The 17520-nt window shown below is 50.1% G+C and overlaps 1 protein-coding gene across 15 annotated transcripts in view; it reads left to right on the top strand.

The window, feature by feature from the left end:
- Positions 1–2320: 2320 nt before the first annotated feature.
- Positions 2321–17520, top strand: part of Ralgps1 (Ral GEF with PH domain and SH3 binding motif 1) — a 247962-nt gene continuing 232762 nt past the window's right edge. For 3 of the 15 annotated variants that reach the window (XM_006988712.4, XM_016007158.3, XM_076568848.1), the window contains exon 1: positions 2321–2582. The gene's annotated coding sequence lies outside the window, so the exon portion shown is untranslated. Of the gene's footprint in view, positions 2583–3040; positions 3082–17520 lie in introns of those variants that run through there. The other 12 variants (XM_042274830.2, XM_076568857.1, XM_016007160.3 and 9 more) reach the window with 8 other exon arrangements.

A 17520-nucleotide genomic window follows, 5' to 3' on the forward strand; every position in this document is an offset into this window, starting at 1 on the left:
TCAGTCTGAGCCCAGTCTAGTGAGTGGTGTTGCCCACATTTAGGATGGGCCATCAGTTAACCCAGTGTAGGAAGCCTTTCACAGACATGCCTAGAAATTTCTCTCCATGATTCTCAATCTGTCAAGTTGACATCGAGATTAACTTCCAGATGCCATTAAACAAGTGTATACTGTAAAAACTCTGCCCAACGCCTGTGCGTGCCGGAAGTCACACAGGTGCACGTGATAGTAGCTAAGGCTTACTGAGCTCCTGTGGGGTGCTAGGCCCTCTTCCACATACTCCATTTCACCCTTCTAACAGCCTGTCTGAAGAGGCTGCTATTTTAAAGATACTAATTTTTGCCCCACTCCGGGTTTTCAAGGCAGGGTTTTTTTGTATAGACCTGATATCCGGGAACTTGCTTTGTAGACTAGGCTGGCCTTGAACTTAGAGATCCTCCTGCCTCTGCCTCCTAAGTGCTGGGATTAAAGGCGTGTGCCACCACCACCTGGTAAGATTTTTGTTGTTGTTTTTTGAGATAGGGTTTCTCTGTGTCACAGTCCTGGCTGTCCTGGAACTCACTTTGTAGACCAGTCTGGATTTGAGCTCACAGAGACTCACCTGCCTCTGACTCCCAAGTGCTGGGATCAAAGGTGTGTCCCACCACTGCCCTGCAAAATATTCTTTAAAATTATTTTAATAATACCTTTAAAAATTGTGTGTGGGGGTATGTGCATACAAGTGCAGGTTCCTGTGGAGGTAGAGGCCAGAGATGCCAGATCAGCCTGGAGCTGGAGGTACAGGTGGTTGTGACACACCTCACGTGGGTGCTGGGAACCGAACCTCTGCTGAGCCAGCTCTCCAGCCTCCTTCCAATCATCTGCAGTAAAGAAACTGAGGCATGCAAAAATGACTTGCATGTGTGCACACATCTAGAATAATCAAGGCTTGGACTCAGGCAGCAGGTCCCTCTAAACTTTATAATAATTTATAAATATTTACAAAAATAATTACAACAATTGTTTTTGTGTTGTGTGTGTCAGGTGATGCACATTCACGAACTTGCAGAGGCCAGAGGAAGATGTCGGGTGTCCTGCTCTAGACTCCATCTTATTCCTTTGAGACAGGGTCTCTCACTGAACCTGGCAGTCAGCAAGTCACAGCAAGTCTCCTGCTTCCATGGCCCAACCCTAAGCGTTGGGGTTACAGGTACCTGTACCACCATGTCTATCTTCTCATGTGTGTTCTGAGCACTTGAACTTAGGTCTTCACGCTTGACCACCACACACTCTCACCTTCAGAGCCATATCCCCAGCCTCCCTCAAGGTTTTGCACTCAGCTCTCACCCTGCACATCTCTGGATTCAGAATCTTCTAAAAGAACCATCATACCATGCATCTCTTGTTTTATTTAAGGGAAACAGTTAAGACTATTCTTTGATCATTACTGTGTTCTTAATGCAAAATTGCAGACGTCTGCCTCAGAGATCCACCATCCCACACCTAGAAGTTGTTTAATTTCTGCTGACTATTGTTTTCCCTCCCTCTTCTTTTGGATAGTACAGTATTTAAACCTTTCCATATGCTAATGCTGCAGCACCACGAATTACCAAGTTATCAAAGCGATGATTTTGTCTACATGTTGTCTACATGTCGGAGGAGCATCCTACCTCCTCTCTCTGGTAGGTATAACAGAATTTTGCTGTGGTTCCCGACCTTCAGGCCTTCACAGCCGCCCCCTGGTTTCCACAGTCTATGTAACTTACCATCTGTGCCTTTTAGCCAATGATTCAACCTCGGTTCACTGCATATGCCTGGCCCAGCGTAAAAGAGCCTGGGTGCGGAGAGACAGCTTCCAGGCCCACCTCCTCCAGCTTTGAATTTGGCATGGTCTTGGGCAAGACCCTCCTCAGGCCTAACTTTTACCAGGTGTGAAATACATGGATCAGCCCCAAGAACCTTTAAGTGTGTGACTGAACTGTGATTATCTCTGAGTCATAAAGAATGGGTGCTAAGGTGATGTCTTGCTCACAAAGCCATTTTTTTGTTGAAAATGAGAAACTCTAGGTAGGAATTTAAGTGGGACACTGGGTAAGGCCTGGAAGGATGTGTGCAGAATAAACGCACGGCTATTTCTAGGCAGGGGGTGGGCGTGGCGGGTGGTTGAGCCCGAAGAGGGCAGCTGAACATCCCTGCAAACCTGAGCGTCTGCAGGCTGAAGCCCAGGCCGAGGCCGGTGGGGGACCGCTGCTGCAGCGGCTGCGCACTGGCTTTACCAGCCGCTTCATTTGCGTGTCTCCGCCCCTGCGACAAGATGATTGGAGGATCCCGGTACGGTGCTGCACTCTGATTGGCTAAGCCACCCGCCGTTCAGGCCCGGGAGCGGACGGTTCCTACTGCGGCTGGGCACCGGCTGGGCTCCCGCGTCGGCCCCGCGTTTCAAGCTTGCGCCCGGCCTAGCCTCAACCCGGCTTGGCCCGGCCCGGGCCTCAGAACGAAGGCGCCGCTGCCGCTGGGCCTCTCGCAGGGCCATGAGGAAGCGGCGGCAGCCCCTGTGGCCCGCGTCAAGGTGACCAGCCGGGACTGCGGCGGTGAGAGAGGCGGTGAGAGGAGCGGCTGGCGGGGCGGGGCGGGCGGGGCGGGGCGCGGCGGGGTGAGGCGGGTCCCCGGGCTCGGGCAGCTGCAGGTGCGGGGGGCGGGACCCCAGGCCTGAGGGTCCGGGGCGGGGCCTCGGCTCGAGGGTGGGACCTCGGCTCGAGGGGCGGGGCCATGGCCGGCTCGGGTCCCGGGGGCGCGAATGACAGCGTGGGGGCGGGGTGGCAACGGGGAAAGGGCGCAGGTGCGGGGGGCGGGGGTCGGGGGCCTTGGCTCGTGGCGTGGGGCTCGGGCGGTCTCGGTCCCAGGGGCGGGAACTAGAACCCGTGTGCAGGTAGCTGCGGGGTAAGGGCTCAGGTGTGGGGGGCGGGGCCTGGGGCAGCAGTGGGAGGGGGCTGTGCGGAGAGTCTGGGGAGAAGCACAGGTGCAGTGGGCGGGGCTGGGAAACCCTGTAGGGGCGGGGGGCGGGGCTGAGGCGCGTTGTCTGGTCCGGAAGCGGGGCAGCAGGTGAGGAGCAGTGGGAGGGTGAGTGGGACCCACCCGGGAGAAGGGAAGCTGCCCTCTCCGTCGTCCCTGCCTTTGGCTTCTCTGAGGACTCTCGAGGCATCCGCGGTTGCCTCTTGGAGGGGCGGGTCAGGCCTGCCTGTCTTTGCTGAGTCGCACTAGGATCGCAGGTGCCCTGGTTAATAGGCCACGTTAAGCCCCAAGTGGGGCGCACTAATTTTTTTGTAACTCCCCCGTTGCTGTTGAAGGGGCATGGCTGGATCGCGGGGTGGTTGGCTTTCATTGGCTGATCGGCTGTTGGAAAATGTGTGCTCTTCAAGAGTAGTCGTTGGTGCGGTACTCGAAAGGGTTCTGGATTGTTGACTCCTGGGAGCAGATGCTGGTGCAGATCTTCACAGTGCTGATCTCAAAAAGATGAGAACGGTAGCGTGGTGAGGGTGATGAGACGGAACCGGAGCAAGAGCTCAGCTTTTTGGCTCTGTGACACCTGGGAGTTATTTTTGCCTTTTTGAGTGTTTTGTTGTTTGCAACATGAGCATCCCGGTGCCGAATTGTGACCTTCCAGGGGCCAGAGGGGAATTGCTTGTCAAGAGGTGACATGAGGCCTCTTCCTTGAGAGTTTGGGATGAAGTTTGTGGTGAGGAACCCCTCCTCCAAACTAGATCATGGTACTCCCTCTGAGGCCTTGGATCAGGCTACTGCAGCCTGGGGAGCCATGGTCAATGGAAAGTGAAGTGTGTTTAGTTGTGGGCTGACCTTTAGACCCCAGTCACAGTGAGGACTCTAAGCTGATGGATTGGGCTTATAACGGAGCCTTATGGAATGCTCCCACTCCCATCCAACTTGGTTCTGCTATATTCCAGACTTAAGAATGAAGAGCACCATGGACCTTCATTAGGTGTTTACGGAGACAGAGAGACGGGAGAGAGATTATGGGGGCCCCTGTGATCCAGAAATATCCTTTATCTGCATGTGACTTTTGGGTACCCGGTGTTGCCTCCGGAGCAGTTGGTCACTCTGACCTGCACTACACCTCCAGTGTTGTGTGGACAGGGCTTCTTGCTGGCTTGCGTTTGTCTTCATTTTAGAAGCTTGGGACTTTTGGGGACCAGACACCACGGTGCTGGCCTCCCTTGCTACAACTGGTATGGTGATCCAGTGGCAATATGGAGATGTCCCAGGGATAGGCTCTTGTGGGGGAGCATTTGTGTGGCAGGGGCTAGGACTAGAAGCAGCTTGTGTGAATTGTTCCACCCTGTCTTGGCAGAAGCCATGTAAATGTCTCTTCGGGACTGCTCTTCTATGGCCTGTGTGTTAAAATGAAGCCCCAAGCCTGGTAGCTGATGATAAGAGCACATACCAGAAAGTGAGATGATTCATTTTTCTTTCTTTCCTTCTTAAAAAATATTTTTATTACATTTATTTTGTGTTTGTGCATGTAACAGTGTGCATGGGGAGGTTGGAGGATAACTTGTGGGAGTCTGTTCTCTGCTTCTACCATATGGGTCCCAGGCATCAAACTCAGGTGTTCAGGTTTGGTAGTAGGCACCTTTAACCTCTGAGCCATTTCACAGGCCCCATGATTGGCTTTTCAATTTGTAATTGGGGTGATAGCATTTAGAGCTGAGAGAAAACTGCATAATAGAAAACCGTTATGTCCAAACCCCATTTCGATCTGTCCCTAACATGTTTCTTTTTTTTTTTTTTTTTTTTTTTTTTTGTTTTTTCGAGACAGGGTTTCTCTGTGTAGCTTTGCGCCTTTCCTGGAGCTCACTTGGTAGCCCAGGCTGGCCTCGAACTCACAGAGATCCGCCTGCCTCTGCCTCCCGAGTGCTGGGATTAAAGGCGTGCGCCACCACGCCCGGCACCTAACATGTTTCTTATAGCTCTGACTTGGTAGCCAGGCAGACTGGCTTGAATCCCCCACTAGTCTCCTGCTGTGTGACCTTGCACCAGCTTTTTACCTTCTCAGAGCTTTGTTTTCCTTATTTGTAAAAATTAAGAACAAGCCTGAATACCTTGTAAATTTGTTGTGAAGAATCAATAAGCTATTTGAAGGTGCTTCAGTTACTTGGCACCCAATCTTGGGACCATTCTCTCCCTGTGCTGTCCCCTGCCTGCCTGGCTTCCAACACCGATTACTCAGAACAGCATGTGGCATGCAGGGAGCTGAGGACCAGGGATTCTGAGGCCTCTGCTTCTTATATAACCTTGAACAAGTCTCCTTCCCTTTCCAGATCTACGCTTTCTTAGCTGAGTGGGAGAATGCTGGACTGTGTCCTCTTGGGAGTGTTAACTCTGGCTGCTGATTGGCAAGCTGAAAATCTTCACACCTTTCAGAAAAGCAGGAAAGTGGAAGCCAGTGACCTGTGATTTAGTTCTTTTAAAATACCTGTCTAGGGGCTGAAGAGGTGCCTCAGTATTTAGGACACTTGGTCATCTTCCAGAGGACCTGAGTTCAGTTCGCAGCACTCACAATAGGCAGCTCACAACAGCCTGTTTCAGAAAATAAAACAGAGTATTATAGCCCATTTGGCAGCTGGTAGGGAGTTACCAAATCACGGTGAAGGAGCAGATGAAGGATGTTCTCTAGGAAGCCGGTCTGGTGCTCTTATCGTCAGCCACCAGGCTTGGGGCTTCATTTAACACACAGGCCATAGAAGAGCAGTCCCGAAGAGACACTTATGAGCTTCTGCCAAGACCGCTGGGCAGGCTGTTGTGCCTTCAGCATGTGTTTCGTCTGTGCACAAGTGTGTAATCCCAGCATTCATGAGGCAGAGGAAGACAGATCTCTGTGCTTTCAAGGCCATTCTGGTCTACATAGTGAGTTCTAGGCCCCTCAGGACTACATAGTGAGACCTGGTCTCAAACAAAGAAAATAATATTTCAGTGTTATGGTGGAATTTGTGAGCTTCAACATAAAAGACAAAAGCTATGAAACAGGAAGAATTAAATTGGGATGAGGGATGGGAGGGCAGGGCAAGGGAATACAGGTGGGGATAAATAAAGTCTTAAGGGAACCTATTGTAGAAACTTCCGTGTGTGTGTGTGTGTGTGTGTGTGTGTGTGTGTGTGTGTGTATACATGTCTCTACACATACACACACATATATACACATATATAAAAAGTTAAAATAGAGTTACCCTATAACAGTGTACCAATGTCCCACTTGACCCCGCAGACTAACAGATAAAAGTTCAGTGCCAGGAATTATTTACCTCTTTTAGAGCTGTTGACCAATGAGATTCATTAGACCCTCAAAAACTATAGGTTGTTACCAGTGCTGTTGGTTACTTGAACTTGATGCTGGGACCCTTTTGCTGAAGATGCCACATACTTGGATGATAGAACATGGAGAAACCAATTTAGTACTCACCTGGAAGCTTCTTTTCTACTGGCCAGCTTCTATAGTGCTCATATACCCTTCTAGCTATGTGTGCCACCAGAGGAGAAAAGTAATCTTTAGTCTCACCCAATTCAGAACCTGTGAACTACAGTGATTGGCCTGGCAAAGGCATGACCACTAGTGCACTAGTGGTGTGGATGTCATGGTACTAACCAGTCATTTTCTGATTGGATTTACGGCCGACTCCACAAGATGAAACCAACCAATACCTGGAACTATTATGGGACCAAGAACCTATGGCTAGACTGTAGCTGAAGTTTTCCTGGTCCTGCCTGGCCCACAGTCAGGACAAATCTCTCTCACCCGCCAGTCCCGCAGCTACTCAGACCCAACCAAATAAACACAGAGAGACTTAGATTACTTATAAACTGTATGGGCATGGCAGGCTTCTTGCTAACTGTTCTTATATCTTAAATTAACCCATTTCTTTTAATCTATTAGTTGCCATGTGACCTCGTGGCTTACCGGTATCTTAACATCTGCTTCTCTTCATGGCGGCTGGCAGCATCTCTCTGACCCAGCCTCCTTCCACCCAGCATTCTCCTCTCTCCTTGTCCTGCCTACACTATCCTTCCTGCCTGGCTACTGGCCAATCAGCATTTTATTTATCAATCAATCATAGCAACATATATTCACAGCAACATATATTCACAGCATACAGGACATCCCACAGCACTAGACAGGTCATATGCCCTAGGTAAGAACCTACTACAATTATTTTGCTAAATAGACAGTATTAAACTAACTCCTAATAATATTGTTATACCTGTAGAGTAGACCATCCCTCAGCCCTCTTCAGGGAAGATTCTTCTTACAGTAGATGGCAGTTGACATAGGATTCACAACTGGTTAAGGTGCAGAAAAGAAGAGATGTGGAATATTCAGTGCTAGATGGGACATCCATATCACATCCCTCCTCCTAAGGCTCAGGGGTCGTTAAAGAGGAAGAAGGATGGAAAGACTACATTAGCCATAGGTGATGGATGACTATGAGGGAGCCATGTTTTCTAGACACAGCAGGGCAAATGCACACATGAACTCATAGCAGCTGTGACAGTGTGCACAAGAACTAGACAGGCTTAACCTGGACCAAATTGCAGCATGGACAGGGGAGGTGGGCATGAAGTTCCACCCCGGCTGAGGAGCTTGGCAATCGATAGCTGCTGGAAGAGGTGAGAGTCGGCTTTCTTTAAATGTAGTCCTTGGTGTGTTTTCCATGCTCCAGTAGACGGCCCCACATCCAAGCGTATGGGTAGCAGCACAGCTGGACTTGATGGATTTAAAGCTCAGACAAAGAGGATGCAGAGTTGGATGGGAGGGAAGGGTGGTTCTGAGAGGAGTTGGGGCGATCGAAACACATTCTGTGAAATTCTCAGAGAATTCGTGAAAATGGAAAGAAAACAAGTACCCTGTACTCCTGCCCCCTTGCACACTCAGCTCGTGCAGTTTTTGCTCACAGTCTTTCTTGTTCATGGTCATTCCTTTTAAATAGTGTTGTAACATCTTTGTCTCTTAAGAAGTTTAAACAAAAATTACAAGGATTATTTTAAGCAAGTAGGGAGCTCAGCTGTGAGGTGTCTATCTTCTTCAAACTGCCAGTTCCCAGTCTTCTCTCTGGAGGCAGCTGCTGTGACCAGTTTTTATTTTTATTTTTTTTTAATTCTATATTTTTTCTCTTGTAGCCATCTATATAGACCCTCTCCCCGCTGTGTATTCACTTTCTCATTTGGAAATGGTCCCAACAGAGGGGAATGTTCCAGCTGGTACACAGAATTCCTCTGATACTGTAAGCACTGGCTTTTTATCTCCCTCCCCATGATGTTTACTCAGCCCTGGCTAGCAGGCATTGTTTAGAAGACTAACAAGAGATGTCCCTTTTTCTTCTCTGGGAATGAAATGGCTTTGGTCCCAGTGAACAATAGGTTAAAGGGCAGTCTGTGTATCTGGATAGGAAACAGAACTGAAAGAGGAAGGGAAGGGAATTTGCTCGCTGACAATTAGGAAGTGATTTTCCATTTAGTCTGTGATTGGAAGTCTAACCTGGCACTTACTGGCTGGATAACATGGACAACTTACTGGTCCTGTACCTTGGTTTCCTTGTCTGTAGGATGGGTGATGATGGTCAGATCTGTCTTGGGGTTTGTGCAGAGGAGAGAACATCATGCTAGCAGAGCCTGAACAGCATAGATGCAGGCCATGTACATGCTTGGAACAGGTGAGCTGCTGTGGCTCACAGCCCGAAGCAGACTCCATTCCATGCCGTAGATGCTCACTGGGCAGTTAAGGGTGAGTGTGGAGACATGGTGGGTGGGTGTGGTGGTTTGGAAGAAATGGCCCCCAAAGGGAGGGGCACTATTAGGGAGGTGTGGCCTTGTTGAAGGAAGTGTGCCACTGTGGGGACAGGCTTTGAGGTCTCTTTTGCCTAAGCTTTGCTCAGTGTGACACTCAGTCGACTTCCTGTTACCTTCTGCTCAAGATGTAGCCAGCACCACATCTGCCTGCACGCTGCCATTGCTCCCTGCCATGATGATAATGGACTGAACCTCTGAAACTGTGAGCCAGCCACCCCAATTAAATGTTTTCTTTCTAAGAGTTGCCGTGGTCATGGTGTCTTTTCACAGCAATAGAAACCCTAACTGAGACAGTGGGCACACAGATATGGCTTTTGAGATGTTCCCAGGCTGTGTGGAGAAAGACACCCCAGTCGCTGGTTACAGAGCATAGTGGTGGGCCCAGCAGTACGTGTGAGCAGGGGTGAGCAGTGTGGAGTTCGCAGAAGCCATGAACAATGACTTCTCTTGGGTGACTTGGGGAGGGGTCTCCCCGGCTTCCAATTTTCATTTTTTTTTTCTCTCCAGACAGGGTTTCTCTGTGTAGCCCTGGCTGACCTGGAACTCGCTCTGTAGCCCAGAGTGGCCTCGAACTCAGAGATCCGCCACCACAGTCTGGCTCTGTTTTTCTCCTTTGTGAAAGGCTCCTCAGTCCTTCTGGATCCTCCCTCTGTGCTCCTTTCACGGCTGTCATGTGCGTACGCTGACCCAACCATGCATCTGGTTAGTGTATGTGTGGCATTCTGCACGTTTCTTCCTGCTCAGAGAAAGGCTGCTTACTGCTGAGTTCCCAGGGCTCTGCCCAGAGTAGGCTTCTTGGGCAATGGCATGACAGACCTCTGTCCAGATGAGTCATACATCCAAATGTGGTCACCTACAGTTTCTCTGTAAGTCAGCCTAGTCTCCGGACTCTTCCTAAATCTCCAAATCCCTAAGTACTTATCCGAAGATAGGCACGTGCCGTGCCCTCAGCGAGCTAGGGGCTTTGGGTGTGGCTGCCGCAGAGTTGGGGGAAGAATAGGCCAAAGATGGGCTGGTCTCATTGCTGACGTGTACCTTTGTCCTCAACCTGCCAGGGGCTGGGCTGGAGGATAGAGGCTGAGGGACATGACTAGGTAGCCAGTTTTTCTTTTTTTTTTTTGTTTTTTTTTTTTTTGGTTTTTCGAGACAGGGTTTCTCTGTGTAGCTTTGCGCCTTTCCTGGAGCTCACTTGGTAGCCCAGGCTGGCCTCGAACTCACAGAGATCCGCCTGGCTCTGCCTCCGGAGTGCTGGGATTAAAGGCTTGCGCCACCACAGCCCGGCTGGGTAGCCAGTTTTTCAAGATGGGGTTTCTCTGTGTAGCCCTGGCTGACCTAGAACTAGCTCTGTAGCCCAGGCTGGCCTTGAACTCACAGAGATCTGCCTGCCTCTGCCTCTCGAGTTCTGGGATTAAAGGTGTGCGCCACCACACCCAGCGCCTACAGATTTTTAAAAGATTTATTTATTTAGTTTACTTATGTGTGTATGTGTGTGCCTGCATGAATTTTTGTGCACTGTGTATGTGCAGGAGCCCATGGGGTACAGAAGAGGGCGTCAGATCCCTGGATCTGGAGTTAACAGGTGGTTGTGTTTCTTTATGGGGGTGCTGGAAATTGAACTCTGGTTCTCTGCAAGGGCAGCAAGTGCTCTTAACTACTGAACCATCTCTCCAGCCCAGCCTGTAGACTTTGACATGGGCAAGAGAGAGTTGGTTGGGTCAGAATATATTTCCTTAACTGTCATTGTGGGAACTCCTTGACCTTGGAGAGGATGTGTCACTTTCTCCAGGTGAGCATTCACTTTTCACTCTGCTGACTTCTGGGCTACATCTTGTACCAGACACTAGGCACATGGGGATCATGTAGTCCTGTTCTTCCCTTTAGTGCAAGTGGAGGATGACTGACGGAGATTCATCATCATAGAGGCCATGGAATGAAGTGGCCAAGCAGATTCAGGCTCTGGGTAGGCTGACCTGGGCTGACATTCTAGCTGTGTCACAGACAGTACCGCGTAGATGTCTTCCCTGCCTTGTAGGATGAGTATTCTGTAACTTGGGGCTTTGAAGTGAGGGTGCAGCAGGGTGCCTGGAAGGAAGCTGTCTGGAGGAGCACAAGCAGGCCTCTCTGCCTGTTTCTTTTTCTTAGCAGTGTTAATGGTGCCAGTCAGATGGCCAAGAGAAGCCAACTGGAAGTCACAGAGCCCAAAGCCATCCCGAGGGTGCTCCTTCCCAGCTTGTGAGCGGGTCCACAAGTGTTTGCTCTCCTCTCTTGCCCCAGCTCTTCTTAGAGAAGGTGGTAAGGCCCGAGTCATGGTGAGCACCCTGCTTCCCTGAGTACTGATGATTCCCTGAGCTTTCCCCAGGCGGGCACTGGTGTGTGTGTGTGTGTGTGTGTGTGTGTGTGTGTGTGTGTGTGTGTATCTTCCATGTGCAAGCCAGAAGAGGGCATCAAATCCCCTGGAAATGGAGTTACAGGCAGTTGTGAGCCTCCATGTGGGTGCTGGGAACTGAACTCAGGTCCTCTGGAAGAACAGCCAAAGCTCTTACCTGCTGAGCCATCTTTCCAGCCCCAGATTTAGATATTTTAATTATAAGGTTTAAGTTTAAGGTTAAGACAATTACTTAGCAATCAGAAGGACATTTAAATGGTTGGCCTTGGCTGTCACAAGTTTCTTGAAAATTACCTCATTTGGAAAGAAGGAGCAATAAGAAGCATGTTTAAGTCCATGATTATTGGGTCCAGTTATTCTCACCCACTCGTGTGAAGTCTGGTAAGTAGGGCAAGGGAGATCTGTTAGTACAGTTTTGAATTAGATATTTATGGAAAATAATAAACCCAGAAGAACTTGTTTCACTCCTTTATGGTAATAAAATTTATTGTGTGGGATTAGTGACTTCTACTGTTTTAAGACATTTCCTTCATTCTGTCTTCTCTGTAACTTCTCTCCTCCCTCTTTCCCCCTCCCTTTCTTTTCTCTGTCTGTCTGTCTGTCTGCCTGTCTGCCTGTCTGTCTGCCTGTCTTTCTGGTATTTATCTGTCCCAGGGTGGCTTTGAATTCGTTTTATGGCCAAGTGTGCCTTTGAACCTCTGACACTCCCACCCCCACCTCCCAAGTGCTGGGATTCCAGGTGTGATCATGCCTGACTTATGCCTTTCTTTCCAGGCACCGTACCTCTGACTCTTTAAGTCCAGTGGCATTTGTAGATTGCTCCCTCCTGGGTTTCCACAATGCAGTGTGGCATGGAATGACAGACACTGTGTGGCCACTGGCAACTTGTGAATCTCCACTCCGGGAGCTAGGGTGCTAGGCTGGGGTAGCCAGAAAGATCAGAGAATGCCATTCCCCTTGCCTAAACCCTTCTGTTGTCTAAGTCCTTAAAGAAAGGAGACCAAGTTGTTAGCCAGGACTGCAGACAAGCTCTTTAGGGAAGTGGCCACTGTGTGTGTCTGGGTCCCTGGTGTAGGATCTATGGTGCCAAGGACTGTGGCTGCTTTGCTCCCCAGTGAGTATCTAGTGGTTAGTTAAATGTGTGAGGAATGAACTGATGAAGAAAATGGACTGATTGAAATCCACAAAACAAGAAGGTTGTCGGCTCAGCGGTCCCTTCCATCCTATAATATTGGAACACTTTACAGTGCTCAAATATCTCAGTGACAGTTATCTCCACCTCATGTTGATTGGGCAGGGCAGGCAGGGTCGGTGTGGTGCACTTAAGACAATGGAAGCTCAGAGGGGCTCATTGCCCAAGATGGCTATGAGAGAGTCGGGGTTCTTTTGCCTCTGTAGGTGCCCCTTTTCACACCCAGACACCTTAAAGTATGATCTGGTGCTCACCTTGTGGCGTCACAGATGAGGTGAGGAAATGGAGCAGCATTAGATAAAATCTCCTATCATAGTTTTGCTTGATTTTTATGTATTTTAAAGTTCCTATTGGATTTGGGGAGTTAAGTTCAACTCAAAGTGTTAGGACTTTCTAGTAAATAGAAAGAGAGTGATTATTGGTGTGTGTGCTTGGTGCCTGATGACCAGAGTTAAGATTTGGGTTCTGTGGGGAAGGTTTTCAGTTAGAAGTTATTTGCTGATTGGTGTGTGGCCTCCTGGCCGACTTCAGCTAGTTTTCTTATGTCACTTATCTTGGGCACCTTTGCACTCGCGCCCCCACGGCCTTTGTGCTCATCGGTGGAGTGTCAGTCTGGAGGGTCATGCTGCTGCCCTTCCCAGATGAGGGCAGAGACTTGGCCGCTTTGTTCTGATTTCTCAGCCGTGTGAGCACATCCCTTGACTCTAGCAATCTTGTAACAGCTGCTAGCAGGTCATACATGGCTGCTAATAAACCATGTCAGTAGTTAAGGGTTTGCTCAGATGACAGCCTCTGAAGCAGGGGTTTGCTGAGTAGTCAGTGTGACTGCAAGGGAGCAGGACTAAGCCCTGACTGGGTATGAGGCTCCGCTGTCTACCTGGTGACATGGCTGCCTCAGAAGAACAGTGTCTTTGTTCTCCGCACTTCCACCATGGCTCTGGACTAGGGGTTACAGGGGAGCATTTTAGGCTTGGGAGGGTCTTGGAACCCAGTTTTATCAGCATACCCAGTGGTGCTCCTGGAATAGATAGGAGCAGCCTGTATTTTGGAAAAATCACCAGTGTGGAGCCAGAATTTGCCGTGAGGAGTTCCCTGGTGTATGTGTGTCCTTCTTAGGTGGGAAAGCCAGGATTGGTGACTGAGAAGGAAGGAGCTGGAGGTGTCACACCTGCAGCCTAAGGTAGAGAGCAGCATTCCTCCTCCTTCTCCATGTCCTGCCCAGCCTCTGTCTCCTTGTCCAGTCCTCACTGGGGCCAGTGAGTGCCAGCACTGTGCTGCTGTGAGGCAGGAGGAACAGCCCTGGCCTTTCTGTCTTGTGTAATGCTGACTAAGCACAAAGCAGTAGGAAATCAGTGTGTAAAATATTAACTGCAGCCCAGTGTGGGGACACATGTCTGTCATCCAGCACTTAAGAGTTGGAGGCACCCCTTTAATCGCAGCATTCAGGAGGCAGATGCAGGCAGATCTTTGTGAGTTCAAGTCCAGTCTGGTCTACAGAGTGAATTTTAGGACAGCCAGGGCTGTTACACAAAGAAACCCTGTCTTGAAAAAACCAAACCAAACCGAACCAACCAAACAAAAAAATAATTGGAGGCAGGAGGATGCCAGTGTGGCCAGTGTTGAGAACAAGGGAAAGATGGATGCTGGTCCCAGGAAATGGCATTGCTTGAACTGGGCTAGAAATCTCTGCCACGCTGTGTCCTAGCTGTTGACTTTGACCTCAGGCCTCCCAGCTGTCAGTTAAGCTGTTCTTTCTGAGCTCTTGACTGGCTGCTTCCTCACTTCTTGAGGGAATGGGAGGATGCCTTGACTCATTAGCGTTTTTTAATCATGCTGTGCACATCTTTGGAACATGTAACTGCCCCGGGGACCCTGCGGTCTTAGTGGGCAGGAGAGTTAATGAGGCCAGGGCCGTGTTGGGAGAGGCACACTTGGGAGTGGAAGCCCATGGGATCACACCGACCTCAGGTCCTAGAGAAAGGCTTCAGCTTTCGGGGTGCAGGGCATGGTGCTAGGTGTGTTTGGGCAGCCACACAGAAGTCAGGCGAGCTGCTGTGGTGGTGAGGGCACTGTGTGAAGGGTGTGGGTGACTGGGAGACTGGAGGAAATGCTGCTGGAGGGGCTTCAGAGAGGGCCCAGTGGCGGGTGAGTGAGCCTGCATTTGGACCTTGTCCTGGAGTCGAGGGAGGGTGGTCCAAGGCCCTGTCACTGCCGACTTTGGTATACTGTGGAGGAGGATGGCAAGAAAGGTGGGCATCAGGAGATATGAATGCTATTTCCAGGATCCAGATGCCGGGTAGTGGGGCCTGACCCTGGCCGTGGACGGCTGTTTTACGAAGCTGAAGTGGTAGGCCCTTGCATGATGATGGTAGTAGGGGACGGGGGTGGTGTCAGTCGTTTGTTTTGTCGACAGGAGATGATGGGTGGGTCTGGTCACTGAGAAATGGAATTTGAAGGGAATATTAGGTGGGGAGGAAGAAGGTAGTGAACTGCAGTTTGACCATTTTGAGTCTGGCCAGCCTTGATGCAACTTGGGTGGACTGTCCATTGGTGACTGATCACTCACCTGTCACTAGAAGAGACTTCTTGCTAGGCAAGTCATTGGGAACATCAGCATCTGACGCCACCAGGGAGAAGGAAGCTGGCACTCTTCATAGGGGCTTCTAATATCTCCTGGATGGGCCATCCTTCAGTGTGTGGCCTCTGGGGTCTCTTGTCAGGGATGATGGGATTGCTCAGGAGGGCTGTGTGGGAAGCAAAGGTTGGGGGTGCACGGCTGGGCGTGTCGGTGTAGGGACACCGGGCACGGTGGAAGGGCCAGGGGAGGGCAGAGGGGGAGCGGCCAGCTAAGATGGAAGACCATGGTGCAGGCACCGCCTCTGCCTCCTTCCGTCAGGGTCTTCCTCCTGCCCCCGAGCTGGGCCCCTCTTGTGTTTGCAACACCAGAGTCTTGTTCTCTAATGCTGTCAGTCAGTTAGGCCCTGACTCCAAGGAATTTAGTTTTGTTTTCACTGAGTAAAGACTCAGAGAAGGTCTTTGCTGCATCTCTCAGAAACCTCAAGAAAGTATTGATGCCGGGCGGTGGTGGCGCACGCCTTTAGTCCCAGTACCCGGGAGGCAGAGGCAGGAGGATCTCTGTGAGTTCGAGGCCAGCCTGGTCTACAAAGCAAGATCCAGGAAAGGTGCAAAGCTACACAGAGAAACCCTGTCTCAAAAAACCAAAAAAAAAAAAAAAAAAAAAAGAAAGAAAAAAGAAAGAAAAAAAGTATTGACGCCTCCTGTTGCTGGCCCTGTGGAAAGAAATCTCTGGCCCCCGAGCAGGAAGGGTGTCATCCCCACCCAAATCTGCCCAACATTCTGGGTCCAGGAAGGACGTGCAGTTCTAGAGGAAAGGTGCGTGTCTGGATCTAGTATAGGCTGCTATTCCGATGGACTCAAGTGGGCTGCAGTGTCACGGAGCACACAAGGTCTACAGAGACTATTATTGAACTGGTCAGTTAAAAGTTTCAGTAAGCCCGAGAACCCGGCTGAAGTCAGTTTACAGAACCAGCTGATGGGCCAGTGGGCAGCGGGTGTGTGACCAGGAACCCCGAGAGCACTGAGTGTCGCTGAGGCGCCGACCCTTGTACTGAAAGCCACATAGTGACAGGGCTGGGCACACGGAGGGACACAGCTGGGCTGGACACACGGAGGGACACAGCTGGGCTGGGCACACGGAGGGACACAGCTGGGCTGGACACACGGAGGGACACAGCTGGGCTGGGCACACGGAGGGACACAGCTGGCCTAACCGCTGGGGCTGGGAAGGGAAGTGGCTGTGTTGATTGAGCTGAGAAGAAACTGGGCTGGAGTGTGAGGGAGCATCAGGAGCATGTGTACCAGGCAGCCTTGTGAGACAGTCCTACCTTTGCCCAAATACTCAATCCCAGAGAGAGTCCTCCAGCTGGTGGACGGTTCTAGGTAAGATACATAACCTTCCCAGGCCTGTTGGCTCAGTTGATTTTGATCTTTTAATTAACATTTTTATTTTCTTATTATTGTGTGTGCGTGCACGCGTGCGCGCGCGCACGTGTACCATGGTGCACAGGTGGAGGAGGCAGCTTGGGGGTCTGGTTTCTTCTTCCACGTGGGATCTGGAGCTCAGGCCCCGAGTTGGGCAGCAAGCCTGCACTTCTACCCGCCCTGCCATCTCGCCAGTCCTTATTTCGTATTTATCAATGGTCTCAATATGTACCCCAAGCCAGCCCTGAACTTGTGATTGATCCTTCTGCCTCTGCAGCCAGGGGCTTGGATAAGCACCAGCTGTTCATCTTCAATGGCTGTGATAACGGTCATTGTAAGGATTCAGTGGTATGTTAGTTATATGGGCAAGATGCCTAGTGAGGTGTCTTGTTCCTGGGTAATTCTTCAGTGTGGTGATGGTGTTCCCGTCACCTGAACACCTTTACAGATGGCTCCACAGGGTTAAATTGACCAGTCGGACACAGGCATGAAGCTGTGTGAACATGAACACATGTGAAGGAAAGCCAGATCCATGGGCACCGCGTGTTAGCGTAGTAGGGGAACATGGCGGTTAGTATTAACTAATACAGGAAGTCACAGAAAACATGGCGTGATGGGAAGTGACAGCACAAGACCCCAGACCTTGGTGGCAGGTCTCAGCTGGCTGTGAAGGAGAGGGGAAGACATTCCCATTCACACCTGGGTGATGAGGACAAAATGTTTTCAGGACCCCCATCACCACCCTGGGTGTCTGAGTTGGCACACATGGTGGGTGGCGTTAGGATTACTTCCTATCCTGGTGTGATCAGACACCAGACGACCTGGGAATTGAACCTGGGTCCTCTGGAACATCAGTCAGTGCTCTTAACTGCTGATCCATCTCTCTCCTCTTAGGATTACTTCCTAATGTTTGTCCTTTAACCCAGAGCTTCATTTTTATAACTACACTTGTTATAGAGTAGCCTTTACCAATAGGTAGTGAATGAATAGATTAAAATCAATTAATTGGTCTCTGACTCTTCCCAGAGCATTTAAATGTGATAACAGTGATGACTGACAACATATATTCTAAATGTTGGTAAAGATGTAGGGTGATTATAAGGTA

This window comes from Peromyscus maniculatus, chromosome 4 (genome assembly GCF_049852395.1).
Source record: "Peromyscus maniculatus bairdii isolate BWxNUB_F1_BW_parent chromosome 4, HU_Pman_BW_mat_3.1, whole genome shotgun sequence".
Taxonomy (NCBI): Eukaryota; Metazoa; Chordata; class Mammalia; order Rodentia; family Cricetidae; genus Peromyscus; species Peromyscus maniculatus.